Here is a 16,924-nt window from a genome sequence, read left to right as displayed (position 1 = left end):
CTGACATCTCTGCCCAAACTCTTTGTCTTTAAATATGTCTGCTTGTGTCTGTGTATGTGTGGTTGGATATGGGTGTGTGTGCAAGTGTATACCTGTTCTTTTTTCCCCCTGAGGTAAGTCTTTCCGCTCCCGGGATTGGAATGACTCCTTACCCTCTCCCTTAAAACCCACATCCTTTCGTCTTTCCCTCTCCTTCCCTCTTTCCTGATGAGGCAACAGTTTGTTGCGTCGAATTTTACGATTCCAACAGGATAAAAACATGCCGTGTGAACTTACATTTGAAGAAATACTAGCAGAACTAGAGAACCATCAAGAGAGTGACGATGAAGATGATATATAGAATTGGCGATTATTCCACCCGATGCAGATGTAATAACAGATGAAGAAGACACTGACGAAAATGTACTGTTGTACAAGATGACGCCGGTACTTTAGAGCTCACAACCAGCTGAGATGAAGTTAATGCTACAGTTGTGCATCCAGAAGCCAAGAGAAGGAAAGCGTTGGGAGGTGGAGGAGAAAGTGGTATGTTATCTACAAAAAAATATATATGTAAGTGGTATAAATGTCAACCAACGTACACAAACAATAGTGAACCAGGGAAGAGCAACAAACATTATGATGCGGAATGTCTAGCAAATAACACAGTGCCCCAGGTGTTTGAGGATTTTTTTTTTTTTTTTTTTCTGAGAAACTAATGGATACTATTATTGAACAAAGCGAAATTTATGCTTGCCAACATAACAGAATAAATTTTCTGTTAACCAAAGAAGAACTAACTGAGTGGTTATCATAAGCTTCCCCACAAGAATAAGTACTGGGAACAGGTTCCTGATGTCGGTGTTCCTTTAGTCTTCAACTCCGGGTCAAGAAATAGGTTTTGGGAAATAAAGAGATTCATTCATCTCAATGACAACTCCAAAATAGACAGAAACGACAAGATGTACAAACTGAGGTTATAATTTGAAATGCTGAAATAGGAATTTGGTAAATTTGGCATATTTCATTCAGAACTCTCAACTGATGAAATAATGGTACATTATTATGGCAAACATTCCGCTAAAATGTTTCTGAGGGGAAAGCCTATCAAATTTGGATATAAAATTTGGTGTCTTACAAGCTCCAATGGCTTTCTTTATAATTTTTCACCATACTGTGGCAAGACTGACAACAAACAGGAGCCTTTAGGTGCAAGGGTAATAAATGAACTAACCAGCATGATTCCAGAATCAGAGTATCCGAATTATAAGCTTTTCTTTGACGACTTTTTCACCAGTGTTGACACACTGATCACACTCGGAAAGAGTAAAATGAAAGTTGCAGGAACAATAACAGAGATCCGAACTAATGCATGTCCTTTGATTGACTCAAAAAGAATGGCAAAAGGAAGGAACGAGGATTCTATGACTACATATTTGACAAAGAGAATGAGGTTCTGGTTGTGAAATGGAGTGACAACAAACCAGTATGTGTAGTGACAAATAACAGTACTATTATTCCTCGAGTTCTACTAAAAGATACTCACGGGCAAAGAAAAAGGAAATATCTGTTACACTGCCACATATCATTGAAGAATACAATGCCCATATGGGTGGCATATATCTACTGGACAAGCAGATATCACTTTATAGGACGAGGATAAGGTCAAAGAAATGGTGGTGGCCATTATTCACACAGATGATATATATCTGCGTAGTAAACACATGGTGTGCATACCAAATTGCTAACTCTAATGAGAAGCTCTTACTTTTGGATGTCCCACAGAGAATAGTGATGTTTTTTCTATCAAAGAAAAAAGGATCAGTACCAAAACAAAGAGGACCACAAGGAAGCAAATTGATGGGAGGACGGGTGAGCACAGATGTACGACTAGATCCAGGAAATCATTTCTTTGTGCCAAGTAAAACACAGAAGAGATGTGCTTACTGCAAGAAAAAAACAAGAAAAATTTGTGATAGGTGCAATGTTGGTGTACATGACAACTGTTTTGCTTCATTTCATACTGAATATACATTCCATAATATTAAAATATTCTTTATTTAATGTTTGTGTTGCTTCTTACAATATTATGCATGGAGAATAAGATTGTGAATTTGGATAGCGCATTTGGCCAATGTCCCAAAAATGGGACGTCTGTAGTTTTTGTTCTAATAAACTGAAACTTTTCAAAACAACTTTTTATTCAATTTATCACTCAATGTAACATATTTATGTATAAAAGTTTGCAAAAAAAAAAGATCCAATAGAGTTCTGGCCGGTAGAGCGTTAAGGGAAAACCAGATGTAACACAAAATGTCTGGCAGAAAATCTGCTACAGGAACTACATCACAAACCCCGACTGCTCACAGATTATGCAAAGGACAATGGTAACTTCCGAAAATTCTCAAAAATACACATTTATTTGCATTGATCTACAATGAAATTCAGGGGTGATGTATACTTTGGCTGAGCTGTGAACCACAAAGCATTGATTTGCTACGTAAATTAAGTATACAAAACACTGGTAGCACTAACTTACAAAGTATAGTTTTGCAGGCATCTCAAAATTCTGAAACTAAACTATTTCTCACATAATTGGACAACAAAATAAGAGACAGACTATTTTGAATGAGGATAATAGGCATACTGTTCTAAAAATTTTTGAAAGAGCACAATTTAGTTTAAGCCTACAATTGACGCTAATAGTACTAGTTTATCACGGGATTCCCAAATGTTTGAAATTTCACAACATATCAGAATTCAAACAAGTATCGATACAATCAATGAAAAATTACGCAGAAGTGACATGAACAGCAAAATATACTAATATAGAACTTCAAATAGACACATTATCTAGTACAAACAGTCCCCACATAAGGGAAAATTCCTAAGTCAGCTTTATTTAAATGGGTAAATAAAATAAATAACAAAACTGGAAATTGTCCCTCCTCTTGCAATGGATTGCTACTGGACAACTGCTTTTGTACATTAAATGGAGAGTACAGTACACATCTAATTAACACCAATGGATTTCTTTTCACAGAACAACAATCTTTGGATACTGTACTGCATAGTGTGGGAATTCTGAGACATTCTGGGTTGCTGCAGAGTGATTCATTTTCTAAAATAGACAGTGTAGTGGTGTACACTGTTAACACACTAGGCATATTACACGGGCCACTTGTTCACTCCTTTTGTACACACATCAGTTAGACTGAGGTAGCAATGGAGTTTAAAAGAAGACATTCATACATGGCACTGAATTTAAGATAGAAGTGAATTTAAAGCAGTATTTGGAATCTCTTCATGCAATAAACCAACAGTCTGCTGCTGATTTAATGATTTCTGAGACACACTCTTGAAGACTGAAGTCAATAATGACAGCCACTACTGAAGGAAACTAGCTTCACCTCTGGATAATGATGACTGAAGAGGACAGCTCCCCACTGTCTCTACCAACAAAACGAATGCAATCTTTGAATCAAATCAGAACTAGTTTGTTGAGTTCCTGCATGGCAATCTTCAGATCACAAAAATAGTTGTGAAGATCAGAAAAATAGTTGTTAGATACAACACCTTTTAACACTTGAGTAAAAAAACTTGCTGCTAAATCCTGATATTAAACAGTTGAAAAATTTGATTCTCAGTGGTCAAAAGCAGCATACAATAACTAATGACAGAAAACAACTGTACCAATCTTAGAAACAAACATGTGATAGACCTTCTCAGAACACACCCATATGGCAAAAGTGAAAAAGAGGACACAAAAATTATTAATGTCATTGGATGAAAACGATACTTTTCAACTTAAGATAATATAGTTACTAAAAATATTTTTAGTTAAGCAACTAGTTTCAGCTCGAAAAGCCATTTTTCGGTTTACACACATAGCGAGGTCTCACAGAAATAAAAAGGCAGCAAACTCACACTATGTGCTACTGTTCATCATGGCTTACAAATTACAGTAGAAATGCTACTGTTTGTTGTACTTTAAAAACATTTAAAATGGCTTTTTGGGCCAGAACTAACTGTACAGGGTGATTCAAAAAGAATACCACAACTTTAAAAAATGTGTATTTAATGAAAGAAACATATATAACCTTCTGTTATACATCATTACAAAGAGTATTTAAAAAGGTTTTTTTTCACTCAAAAACGAGTTCAGAGATGTTCAATATGGCCCCCTCCAGACACTCGAGCAATATCAACCCGATACTCCAACTCGTTCCTCACTCTCTGTAGCATATCAGGCGTAACAGTTTGGATAGCTGCTGTTATTTCTCGTTTCAAGTCATCAATGGTGGCTGGGAGAGGTGGCCGAAACACCATATCCTTAACATACCCCGATAAAAATCGCAGGGGGTAAGGTCAGCGCTTCTTGGAGGCCAGTGATGAAGTGCTCTGTCACGGGCTGCCTGGCGGCCGATCCATCGCCTCGGGTAGTTGACGTTCAGGTAGTTACGGACAGATAAGTGCCAATGTGGTGGCGCTCCATCCTGCTGAAATACGAATTATTGTGCTTCTTGTTCGAGCTGAGGGAACAGCCAATTCTCTAACATCTCCAGATACTGTAGTCCAGTTACAGTAGCACCTTCGAAGAAAAAGGGACCAAAATCTTTATTGGCTGAAATGGCACAGAAAACGTTCACCTTAGGCGAGTCACGTTCATACTGAGTTGTTTCCCGCGGATTCTCAGTGCCCCATATACAGACATTGTGACGGTTGACTTTCCCGTTAGTGTGGAAAGTTGCTTCATCACTAAACACAATCTTTGAAACGAAAGATTCATCTGTTTCCATTTGAGCAAGGATAAAATCACAGAAATCGATTCTTTTAATCTTATCAGCTGCAGACAGTGCTTGAACCAATTTCAGACGATAAGGTTTCATAACTAACCTTTTTCGTAGGACTCTCCATACAGTTGAATGTGGAATTTGCAGCTCTCTGCTAGCTCTGCAAGTCGATTTTCCTGGGCTGCGGACAAATGCTTGCCGGATGCGTGCTACATTTTCATCACTCATTCTCGGCCGTCCAGAACTTTTCCCTTTGTACAAACACCCATTCTCTGTAAACTGTTTATACCAACGTTTAATACACCACCTATCAGGAGGTTTAACACCATACTTCGTTCAAAACGCACGCTGAACAACTGTCGTCGATTCACTTCTGCCGTACTCAATAACACAAAAAGCTTTCTGTTGAGCGGTCGCCATCTTAGCATCAACTGACGCTGACGCCTAGTCAACAGCGCCTCAAGCGAACAAATGTACAATTAAATGAAACTTTATAGCTCCCTTAATTCGCCGACAGATAGTGCTTAGCTCTGCCTTTTGTCGTTGCAGAGTTTTAAATTCCTAAAGTTGTGGTATTCTTTTTGAATCACCCTGTATAATTAAGGAGAGGTCTTATTAAAATACAACAGCTTAAATGGAAAAAATATCACCTTCATTCATTATGAAGGTTGTCGTAATGTCAGAGACATTTTGAATGTATCACACATATGTAAATTTAATTACCTGAGCAGATCAGTATCCTTCATCACTCCAAGTGATGTTGTAAACAGGATATGCAGTCTTCAGAATTTCTAGTCTTGCTGTGGTCTGCCTTCCCAAACCCCTGAAATGAAGCAGTCCTTGGGTATTTTAAAACTAAAGTACAATTAAACATTGTGCTACATATCACAATAATAATTAAACACTAAAACGAGAACTCTTAACTACAACTACATCATAAGTAAACAATGTGCTTGTACGTACACTAAAACTGCATCTAATACAGAGCACATGAAACCGTAAAGCAATCTGAAATTTTCTACACCACACATCACAACACAAAAGCAGCAGAAAAAGGGAGTGTGTAAAGACCATCAGAACAGATGTGCAAGATGCAGCATCAGAATTAATTTTTCTATTGATGGGTCTGGCATTGTACACAACACTGAAACACAAGCAGCAGTAACCGTGCAAAAAAATTAAACACGTACCCACAATCTGCAACTGTATTAACTGTGTTAAATGAAACAGGTAGGTCACAAAATGTGTGAAACACAGTCTGAAAAGTATAAAATAGGTGCGAGGGGTACAGAGGAATCATTTGGTCTGCTCCAAGTGCAAGGAATTGTTGATTTGAGTAATTATGACAACTGTCCTGGCAACTGGAAAAAGTCTTGTAAAAACACCAGGCTCACCACAATTCATGTGCTGCCGTAACTATACTCAATCAAAAGATACAGAAGCTGATGATAATAATATTAATAATAATAATGCCATAAAATTATGGGACAGAAGATCCTCTCTCTCTCTCTCTCTCTCTCTCTCTCTCTCTCTCTCTCTCTCTCTCTCTCGCTACATATACAACTCTCTCTCGCTAAATATACAAGTGGAAGCAAGGATTGTGGCCTCAAAAGTAATCTGAAAGGTGTAAGAAAAAATCCTGAATCAGATTGAACAGCACAGTTGGTATCAGCATTGTCCACGGAAGGCAAGGTTTCAGGATGTAGTCCTGGCCCAGCACATAGTTTTAATTTGTCAGGAAGTTTCATAATCATGGCTGCTACCCAGAACAACAGTAGCCATTTCAACCATAACACTTGTCCACAACACCACACCCAAATTATTGTACACGGGTGTAAGAAGCATGATGATGATTTACAGGTATTAACATCTGGTGACATTTACTTCTGACCATCTAACAAGGTATTTTATAATTTGTGCCATGTAACCAAAGCAGAAACTGCTTTCCCAAGGAGGAGCTTGGCGTATAACATTCTTAAAAGCCTTAAAAATACTTGAATTATAGGGCACACAACATATGAACAGAAACTTCACTGTTCTTAAAATGCCTTTTGTTAACTGTGGTCTGCAGCTTATACGAATTGTAGAAATGACATCATGTAACACTTTAAGCTGTTGATAATTTTTTTTTACGATGCAACCAGTTTTGGTCAAGACCATTTTCGAGCACCTGTTGTTCCCACAGCATAGAAACAGGAAAAATTCAGGCAAAAAGGATATTTCAAAATTGTAGTAACAATACATACAATGCTTGTGGATATTTAATTTATATTTCTGACATTGTATTCTTTTGATATATATAGTTTTTGCTGGTAATCAAATTCTGTAAGTGTTGTTTGTATTGTTACTATAATTTTCAAACATTCTTTTCATCCCAAATTTTCCCGTATCCGCGATGTATATACAACAGGTGCCTGAAAATGGTCTTCAACTGAAACCATTATGGTCTTCAACTGAAACCAGTCACACAGTAAAAAAATTAAGTTGAATAACAGCTCAAGATGACACATACTGTCATTTCTACAACTCACTGCTTTTGGTACTACCTGTGAGTAGCTGTACACTTTGATGACCTTGGCACTGGGGTCGTGCTGTATTCTGCCACCACCAGTGCACTCTGCATCAACGCCGAGGCCTTTCACCCTGTCCATCGTCTCATCATAGACGTCCAAATGGAAGCCAACTCACTTGTATCCTCGCACCTAGTAACAGGAACCATAGTCAAACTTTGAACAAAATGTATCAAGAGTACTAAGCAAGAAGAAAACACAAAAGTAGCAACGTGAGTGGAAATTGTGGCATCAAAAATAATCTGAAAACGTAACTTAAAGGAGCTGTTGTTATATCCACTATCTATAGGAAACACACACAGGAGCTTCTGTTTCTTTTTTTTTCCTTTTTTTTTCCCATACCTATTGCAAATGCAAATGAAAGCTTTTGTATATTCGGACACGTGTTCTCTCGGAAAACACTGAACATAACGTAAATCATCTAGCTGACAAGGTAGTTGGCAACATCAGCACATGGCTTTTGGAGAACGGATTAATACTTCACTGCCAACAACTGAACTCTTGTAAAATAGAAATAGTCTTGTCCTGAGCTGGTCGAACAGACATTTTAAATTCTTAAGACTGAAGATAGATGAAAAGCTCTCTCAGAAGTATCATGTTCAACACCTTAAGCAGAAAATGAACACTTCTGTCTTCACTATACACTATGTCTTGGACACAAACACAAAAGCTTGTTTACTTTTGCTCTGTTATCTCATATGGTGTTATAGTTTGGGCCAATTCTGTGCACTTGGCAAGAATATTCTCATCCCTGAAAAATGCAGTCAGCAAGCTCTGCAGTGCCAGCTTGTGAACATTCACGGTTGCCGCAAGTTTCCCCAAGTGACGTTCCCCGATTTCCAGCAAGTTTCAGCATTTTTCCCTGACAAATTTCGAGGTCTCAAGGGCAAGTAAAGACAAGTTCACAAAAAAAAAAAAAAAAAAAAAAAAAAAAAAAAAAAAAAAAAAAAAAAAAAAAATGTAAGGACTTCTGTATTTCTTCCCCTCATGAGCAAAAATCTTAAGTACTAATTTCAGCATCTTTTGTAATGAACAGTTTTTAGATGGAGAAAGAAAGACAATGGTATATAATATTCCATTAAGACCACTGATGTTATTTTATTTCAATAAAACTAAACATATTTGGTGACACAAATACGCATTTCCTTGGAGTCACAAGACAGATTTAAAATACCTACACTGATTTCAGAAATAACCTCAGAAAAAAGTAGGCCTATTGAAAGAAGTATATAAGGCAGGCCAAAATATACAGGTACATAGCATACAAACCGCCTGTTTTTTTTTTTTTTTTGTGGTTTTCGGGCGCACAACGTCAATGGTCATTAGCGCCCTGACTACTCTAAGAATGCACCGCGAGGCACAAGTTGACAACAACAACTAAAAGGGAAAACACAATAAAAGACAGACTGACAGGCATAAGATTAAAACAACATCATCAAATGTCCTTAGCAAGGTTTGTCAAATTGATAAAACAAAGAACACGAGCAGCTGCTCGTGGGTCATCCGCTAAAATGGCATCTAAACTATTAGGCAGGTTAAGATCGAGGCGCAGTGTGGTAAGATCTGGACAGGACATTAAAATATGTCTAACCGTCAGCAAGTGCCCACATGGGCAGAACGGCGCCGGCGCAGCCGTCAGCAGATGGCGATGGCTGAACCGGCAGTGTCCAATTCTCAACCTTGCTAAAACGACCTCCTCCCGCCGAGAAGGGCGTGAGGAGGACGTCCAAGCCACGGGAAGAGGTTTTAAGGCCCGAAGCTTGTTGTCGGTAAGTGCAGCCCAATCGGCATGCCACAGCGACACAACGCGCCGACAAATGACCCTGCTAAAATCGGACGAAGGGACACAACAAGAAGCTGTCCGAGGCTGGAGGACCGCAGCCTTGGCCGCGGCATCTGCAGCTTCGTTCCCAGGGATACCGACATGGCCAGGAACCCACATAAAGCTAACCGGCGTACCGACGTCCACCAGCTGCTGAAGAGAGCGTTGGATCCGGTGTACGAAAGGGTGAACCGGGTACGGATCACTGAGGCTCTGAATGGCGCTCAGGGAATCTGAGCAGATGACATAAGCAGAATGTCGGTGGCGGCAAATGTAAAGAACAGCCTGGTAGAGGGCAAAGAGCTCAGCTGTGAAGACCGAACAATGGCCATGGAGCCGGTATTGGAAACTTTGTGCCCCGACAATAAAGGAACACCCGACCCCGTCATTGGTCTTAGAGCCATCTGTATAAATGAAAGTCATGTTGTTGAACTTCGAACGAAGTTCCAAAAAACGGGAGTGGTAGACCGAACCGGGGGTGACCTCTTTTGGGAGCGAGCTGAGGTCGAGGTGAACGCGGACCTGAGCCTGGAGCCAAGGTGGCGTGCGGCTCTCGCCCACTCGAAAGGTTGCAGGGAGTGAAAAATGAAGGTGTTGAAGGAGGCGACGAAAGCGAACTCCAGGGGGTAGCAAGGCAGAGACATACAACCCGTATTGAAGGTCAAGAGAGTCGTCAAAAAAGGAACGATAAGATGGATGGTCGGGCATTGACAGTAGCCGACAGGCATACCGGCAAAGAAGTATATCGCGCCGGTAGGTGAGTGGCAATTCGCCAGCGTCAGCATGAAGACTCTCTACGGGACTGGTATAAAATGCTCCGATCGCAAGTCGTAAACCCCGATGTTGTATGGAGTTGAGGCGGCGTAAGATGGATGGCCGTGCAGAGGAGTATACGAAGCTCCCATAATCCAGCTTGGAGCGGACGATCGACCGATATAGACGAAGTAGGACGGTTCGATCCGCTCCCCACGACATACCACTGAGAACACGGAGGACATTTAAAGAACGGGTACAACGGGCGGCCAAATATGACACATGTGGAGACCAGCTAAGTTTCCTGTCAAAGGTAAGGCCTAAAAATTTGATTGTCTCCACGAGTGGGAGAGCAACGGGACCGAGTCGTAAGGACGGTGGGAGAAACTCTTTGTAGCGACAGAAGTTAATACAGACCGTCTTCTCGGCAGAAAAACGGAAGCCATTGGCGACACTCCAGGAGTAAAGACGGTCAAGAGAACGCTGAAGACAGCGCTCCAGGACACGTGGACACTGCGCGCTGCAATAGATGGTAAAATCGTCCACGAAAAGGGAGCCTGATACATCAGCTGGGAGGCAATCCATTATTGGATTGATCGCGATGGCGAAGAGAGCGACGCTCAAAACTGAGCCCTGTGGCACCCCATTCTCCTGGCGAAAGGTGTCGGACAGGACAGAACCCACACGTACCCGAAACTGTCGATCCATTAAAAAGGAACGAATAAAAAGAGGGAGGCGACCGCGAAAGCCCCATGTATGCAGGGTGCGGAGAATGCCCGCCCTCCAACAGGTGTCGTAAGCCTTCTCCAAATCAAAGAACACAGCCGCGGTCGGGCGCTTCCGCAAGAAGTTATTCATAATGAAGGTCGACAAGGTAACCAGATGGTCAACAGCAGAGCGGCGCCTTCGAAATCCACATTGTACATTGGTAAGTAGGCGTCGAGACTCTAGCAGCCAAACCAATCGAGAGTTAACCATTCGCTCCATCACTTTACAGACACAGCTGGTAAGCGAGATAGGTCGATAACTGGAAGGCAAGTGCTTGTCCTTCCCCGGCTTAGGAATCGGGACAACAATAGACTCGCGCCAGCATGCGGGAACATGTCCCTCAATCCAGATGCGATTGTATGTACGAAGAAGAAAACCTTTACCCGCAGGAGAAAGGTTCTTCAGCATCTGAATATGAATAGAATCAGGCCCTGGAGCGGAAGACCGTGATCGGCCAAGTGCGGTTTCGAGTTCCCGCATGGTGAATGGGGCATTATAACTTTCACAATTCGAGGAGAGGAAGTCAGGTGGCCTAGCCTCCTCTGCCTGTTTGCGGGGGAGGAAGGCAGGGTGGTAATGAGCGGAGCTCGAAACCTCGGCGAAAAAGCGGCCGAAGGCATTGGAGACAGCCTCAGGGGCCACAAGGACTTCATTCGCGACCTTCAAGCCAGAAACTGGGGAGTGGACCTTAGTGCCAGATAGCCGGCGCAGGCTACCCCAGACAACAGAAGAAGGAGTAGAACTGTTGAAGGTGCTTGTGAAAGCAGCCCAGCTGGCTTTCTTGCTTTCTTTAATAATACGACGACACTGAGCACGTAATCGTTTATAATTAATACAATTCGCCACTGTAGGGTGGCGTTTAAAGGTGCGTAAAGCACGTCGACGAGCACGTAAAGCGTCTCTACATGCTGCGGTCCACCAGGGGACCGGTACGCGACGTGGAGAAGAAGTAGGGTGAGGGATGGAATATTCAGCAGCAGCGAGAATGACTTCCGTGAGGTGTGCGACCTGACGATTGCAGCTTGTGAAGCTTTGATCCTGAAAGGTCGCCCTGGAAGAGAAGAGCCCCCAGTCTGCCTTGGAGATGGTCCAACGAGAGGAGCACGGAGAAGGAGTATGCTGCAGGAGATGGATAACACACGGGAAGTGGTCGCTCGAATATGTATCAGCAAGTGCATACCACTCAAACCGGCGTGCAAGTTGGGGAGTACATATAGAGAGGTCTAAATGGGAATAGGTATGAGATGTGTCCGAAAGAAAAGTAGGGGCGCCAGTATTGAGGCAGACAAGATTGAGCTGGTTGAAAAGGTCTGCTAACAAGGAGCCCCTCGGGCAGGATGCTGGAGAGCCCCAAAGAGGATGGTGGGCATTGAAGTCTCCAGTTAACAAAAATGGTGCAGGTAGCTGAGCAATAAGTTGCGTCATGTCTGCCCTGGTAACGGCAGATGACGATGGAGCGTAAACGGTACAAAAGGAAAACGTAAAAGTGGGGAGAGTAATGCGGATGGCAACTGCCTGCAGGCCGGTGTGCAACGTGATGGGATCGTAGTAAATATCATCCCGGACCAGCAATATAACCCCTCCATGAGCTGGGATACCTACCACAGGGGGTAGGTCAAAACGCACAGAGGTGTAGTGTGCCAAGGCAATTTGATAGCATGGGCGTAGCTTCGTTTCCTGGAGGGCTACGACGAGCGGACGATGCAAGCGGAGCAGCAACTTCAAGTCCTCTCGGTTGGAGCGAATGCTGCGAATATTCCAGTTAATAAGTGCCATCGTAAGAAAAGGAAGATGAGAGAAGGGGTCACCTCGAAGGCCGCTTAGGGCCTGGCTTCGAGCGAGCACTGCCGCCGCTAGCAGGAGGCGGACAGTCATCGTCCATGGGGTCTATAGGGTCATCGGCCATCTCGGGAGGATGGCCGGGAGGGGGAGCTTCCTCCGCCGGTGAACGGCCAGATGTTCGGCTACCAGCGGTGCGGCCAGGCGAAACGGATGACGGCCTGGGGCGGCAACCGCTGGGTGGCGCAGGAGAAGAAAGGCGCCGCGGCGGAGAAGGAGAACTGTGCTTCCTATGCGCCTTTTTAGAAGGACGTTTGGTGGAAGTACCGGTCGAAGGCTGGGAGGTCGATGGACGGAGGAAGTCTGCACGGGATGGTTCCTTCTTGAAGGCCCGTGCATCTGACTTCGGGGTCTTCGACTGAGCAGAAGCTGAGGAAGTGGCTGGTGTCTGTGGGGTGATGGGAGGAAGAGGAGACGTCGACCGGGCGATCTTAGCACTGGCCGAACGGACGACCGTGGTGCTGAAGGTCAGATCGCATGTCTGGGTTGCTACCTCCCGGGTAGTCCGAGGAGAGGCGAGGACAGTGCTGTATTTCCCCGCTGGGAGCAGCGTGGGCTTCCTACTAGCCAATAGCTTGCGAGCAGCCGAGGTGGACACTTTCTCTTTGACTCGAATTTCCTGGATACAGCGTTCTTCCTTATAGACAGGACAGTCGCGGGAGGATGCGGCATGGTCACCCTGACAGTTCACACAACGAGGAGACGGAGGTGGACAGTCACCCTCATGGGCATCCCTGCCACAAGAGACACATTTAGCCGCATTGGAGCAAGACTGTCGAGTGTGATTGAAACGCTGACACTGGTAGCAGCGCGTAGGGGTCGGGACATAGGGGCGAACAGAAATAACCTCGTAGCCCGCCTTGATGCGCGATGGCAGCTTAACACTATCGAAGGTTAAGAAAAGTGTCCGGGTCGGTACAAGGTCATTGTTGACCTTTTTCATGACCCGATGGACAGCCATCACGCCCTGCTCAGCGAGGAAAGATTGAAGCTCCTCGTCAGTCAATCCGTCGAGAGAGCTACTATAGACTACACCACGAGACGAATTCAAAGTTCGGTGGGCCTCCACCCGGACAGGGAACGTGTACAGGAGTGTGGCCCGAAGCAGTTTTTGTGCCTGAAAGGCACTCTCAGTTTCTAGTAATAAGGTACCGTTACGCAACCTGGTACAAGATTTGACAGATCCGGCTATGGCATCTACGCCCTTCTGGATAACGAAAGGGTTGACAGAGGAAAAATCCTTTCCGTCCTCAGATCGAGAAACTACGAGGAACTGTGGGGCAGGCGGTAGTACTTTTGTCACTGTTGGCTGGTCACGTTTCCGTTTGTGGGTCAAAGCCGAAAGCGATGAAGTAGAATCCATTGGGAAGGAATCCCCCATGATTGCCAGCGTCTCCGATGGCGCGCTCCTTCCTTGTGGGGACCCTCTCAGAGGGCACTCCCGCCTTAGGTGAATGTTTACACCTCAGGTCACACCTCCCGAGAAACAGACGGAGGGACCAATCGGCATGGTCAGAAGGTATCAGCTCAGGCAATCACCTCTCCCCGGGCCTGGCCTTTACCAGGGGGTACGCGCGTGCCTTACATGTCTACCCAGGGCGGGGAATTACGCGTTACCCCGTCACCGGCTACGCGTGCGAACGCGCGGGTCGGCCTTCAGGCACGCACAGGGAGGAAGGAAGAAGAGGAAAAAGAAGAGAGAGAGGGAGAAAGAGGACAGACTGTCTCAAACGCCAAGGCGGAGACCAGAGAAGGCAAGGAGAAGAAGGCAATGAGAAGGCAAGGAGAAGAAGGCAATGAGAAGGCAAGGAAAAAAAGGCAATGAGAAGGCAAGGAAAAAAAGGCAATGAGAAGGCAAGGAGAAAAAGGCAATGAGAAGGCAAGGAGAAAAAGGCAATGAGAAGGCAAGGAGAAAAAGGCAATGAGAAGGCAAGGAGAAAAAGGCAATGAGAAGGCAAGGAGAAAAAGGCAATGAGAAGGCAAGGAGAAGTCAAGGGAAAGAGTAAGGAAGACAGTGAAGTAGAGAAGAGCAAAGAAAGGAACCAACAAAAGGAAGGAAGAAACGAGAAGTGAAAAACCAAAAAGACCACGATTATAGGTCGTGAAACCGTCCGTCTCCGGACGCAGGCGCTAACTACCCCCGTGAGGGGGATGGACTCCTTTTAGTCGCCTCTTACGACAGGCAGGAATACCTCGGGCCTATTCTTACCCCGGACCCGCAGGGGTGACAAACCGCCTGTGACTGCCACAAGTTGTTCTTCCTATCGCTCATACTTTCTAATATACAGGGTGTACATTACATCTGGGAACACTTTCAATTATTTATTGCACAAGAACCAAACATAGCACAGATATCACACATATGTCATTTTGAAGAGAAACCCTGAAAGTTCTTTTTCATGTATACCACCACAGCATACTTTGGTGATTTGCCGATAGCACCAGTCATAAATATGGCAAGTTCAGGTGCGGAGCGAACTTTCTGTGTGTTGGAGTTCGACAAAAAAAGTGTGTGCTACAGCTGTTCAATGGATGTTTAGAACAAAGTACGGTAAGAAACCACCAACAAGGAAGGCACAACAAATTTATTATGACGGGTTGCTTGTGCCCAGCACAGAGAAGCAGACATCCCAGTGTGAGTGAAGTGAATTTGGATTGCATACGAGAGACATTCATAAGGAGTCCAAAGAAATTGGTGCGTCGTGCATCCCATGAACTCGAAATGGCTCCACTGACTGTGGCAAGTCATGCGACAGAAGTTGTCTATGAAACCATTCAAATTGGAGCTAGGGTAGAAGGTCAATAACGACGACAAAGACAAGTGTTTTGAGTTTTGTTCACAGTTGCAACAATTGAATAAGGACGGGGATGGAATTTTGATCGCTTAAGTTTTAGCAATGAAGCCACTTTTGACACTAATGGGAAAGTGTACAGGCATAATTGTCGAATCTGGGGTACAAAGCATCCACACGAATGCATTGAATTTGGGTGTGATTCGCTAAATGTAAATGTTTTTTTGTGCTTTGTCGTGTCGAAAACTGTACAGGCCATTCTTCTTCGCCAAGAGCATTGTCACTGTATATTCCTACTCGGATATGTTGCAGCAATGGCTGACGCCTCAGATGCAATTGGGCTCTCCGTTCATCTTTTAGCAGGATGGGGCTCCACCCCATTTTCATCGTGAAGTTTGTGGGTACCTGAATACGGAGCTGCCGCATCGATGAACTGGCCGTGCTACAGAAGGGAACAGCTGTTTCATGAAATGGCCTCCCTGATCACCAGATCTCACTCCGTGTGACTTTTTTTTCTGTGGGGACACATTAAAGATCCGGTGTATGTATGGTCTCTACCACGTGATGTAGCAGAGCTCCGGGAGAGAATACGAGAAACAAATATCACAATTGACGATGCCATGCTGGGACAGGTATGACACAAATTCGATTACTGTATTGATGTCTGCCGGGTCACTCATGTTTCGTGTACTGAATGTTCGTAAAAAAAAAAAGATATGTACATCCTGTATAAATTATTTTCTAAGCCCCAAAATGTACTAGAATAAATAAAATGTTTATAAAACAATGTACCGCACAATGTACTTGCAGTGAGAAAGTCACAATTCCTGAACTCCATCGCCCGTGGCCTCTGGCCTGCCGAGGAGCACCACAGTCCTGAGTCCTCGGATAAATCACGAAAACCCACTGCATTATACCACACACAAACAGAGCCGGCCTGGGAGCAGATCGGCGAGACTAGATCCGATGGGCAGGGCTTGCACATTATTGGGAAACGATGGGCTTCAAATCGGCAGCCCCAATCCGTTAGAGAGACCCACAGAAATGGCCTGTGGTTTTGGCCCATCATGGAAGTCCATTCATGTGGCCAGCTTTACACAAGTCACTGACATTATGTTGACGAAATGAGATGGTGGTGATAAATCCATCAATTTGTGCAAATACTCTGAGAATTAATGCTAATGAAGATAGGTAGCAACTCACCGTAAAGATGATTGCTGAACCATGGACAGACACGTAGAAAAGACAATCACACTCTCACAACTAAATTTTCGGCCATAGCCTTTCTCAGAAAATAACACACACACACACACACACACACACACACACACACACACCACATTCACACAATCACTCAGACACAACTCGTGCACATATGACCGTTGTCTCCAGCCACTGGGTCAACAATCTCCAAGAATCATATCAAAACAAACCACCCCTCACGCCTCCCATCGGCAGCTACTAGGCTAGTGGCAAGAAGTGGTGGCAGCACTGACTGCAAGCTGAGGGGAGTGGTAGGAAGTGGAGAAGCAGTAAGAATGAGGGAGTAGGGAAGCGGTGCATGTATTAAGCTGCATCCAGCCAGCGACGATGCAGGAAATCCCAGTA

General features: G+C 44.1%; 1 long non-coding RNA gene across 2 annotated transcripts in view; it reads right to left on the bottom strand.

The window, feature by feature from the left end:
• Nucleotides 1-5,534: 5,534 nt before the first annotated feature.
• Nucleotides 5,535-16,924, bottom strand: part of LOC124789577 — a 31,959-nt gene continuing 20,569 nt past the window's right edge. For both annotated transcript variants that reach the window (XR_007016135.1, XR_007016137.1), the window contains exons 2-3: nt 7,319-7,474; nt 5,535-5,595 (exon numbers count right to left, since the gene is read on the bottom strand). This is a non-coding gene — a long non-coding RNA (uncharacterized LOC124789577). The remainder of the gene's footprint in view (nt 5,596-7,318; nt 7,475-16,924) is intronic.

Source organism: Schistocerca piceifrons, chromosome 3 (genome assembly GCF_021461385.2).
Source record: "Schistocerca piceifrons isolate TAMUIC-IGC-003096 chromosome 3, iqSchPice1.1, whole genome shotgun sequence".
Classification (NCBI taxonomy): Eukaryota; Metazoa; Arthropoda; class Insecta; order Orthoptera; family Acrididae; genus Schistocerca; species Schistocerca piceifrons.
This window is presented reverse-complemented; position numbering and strand designations above follow the sequence as displayed.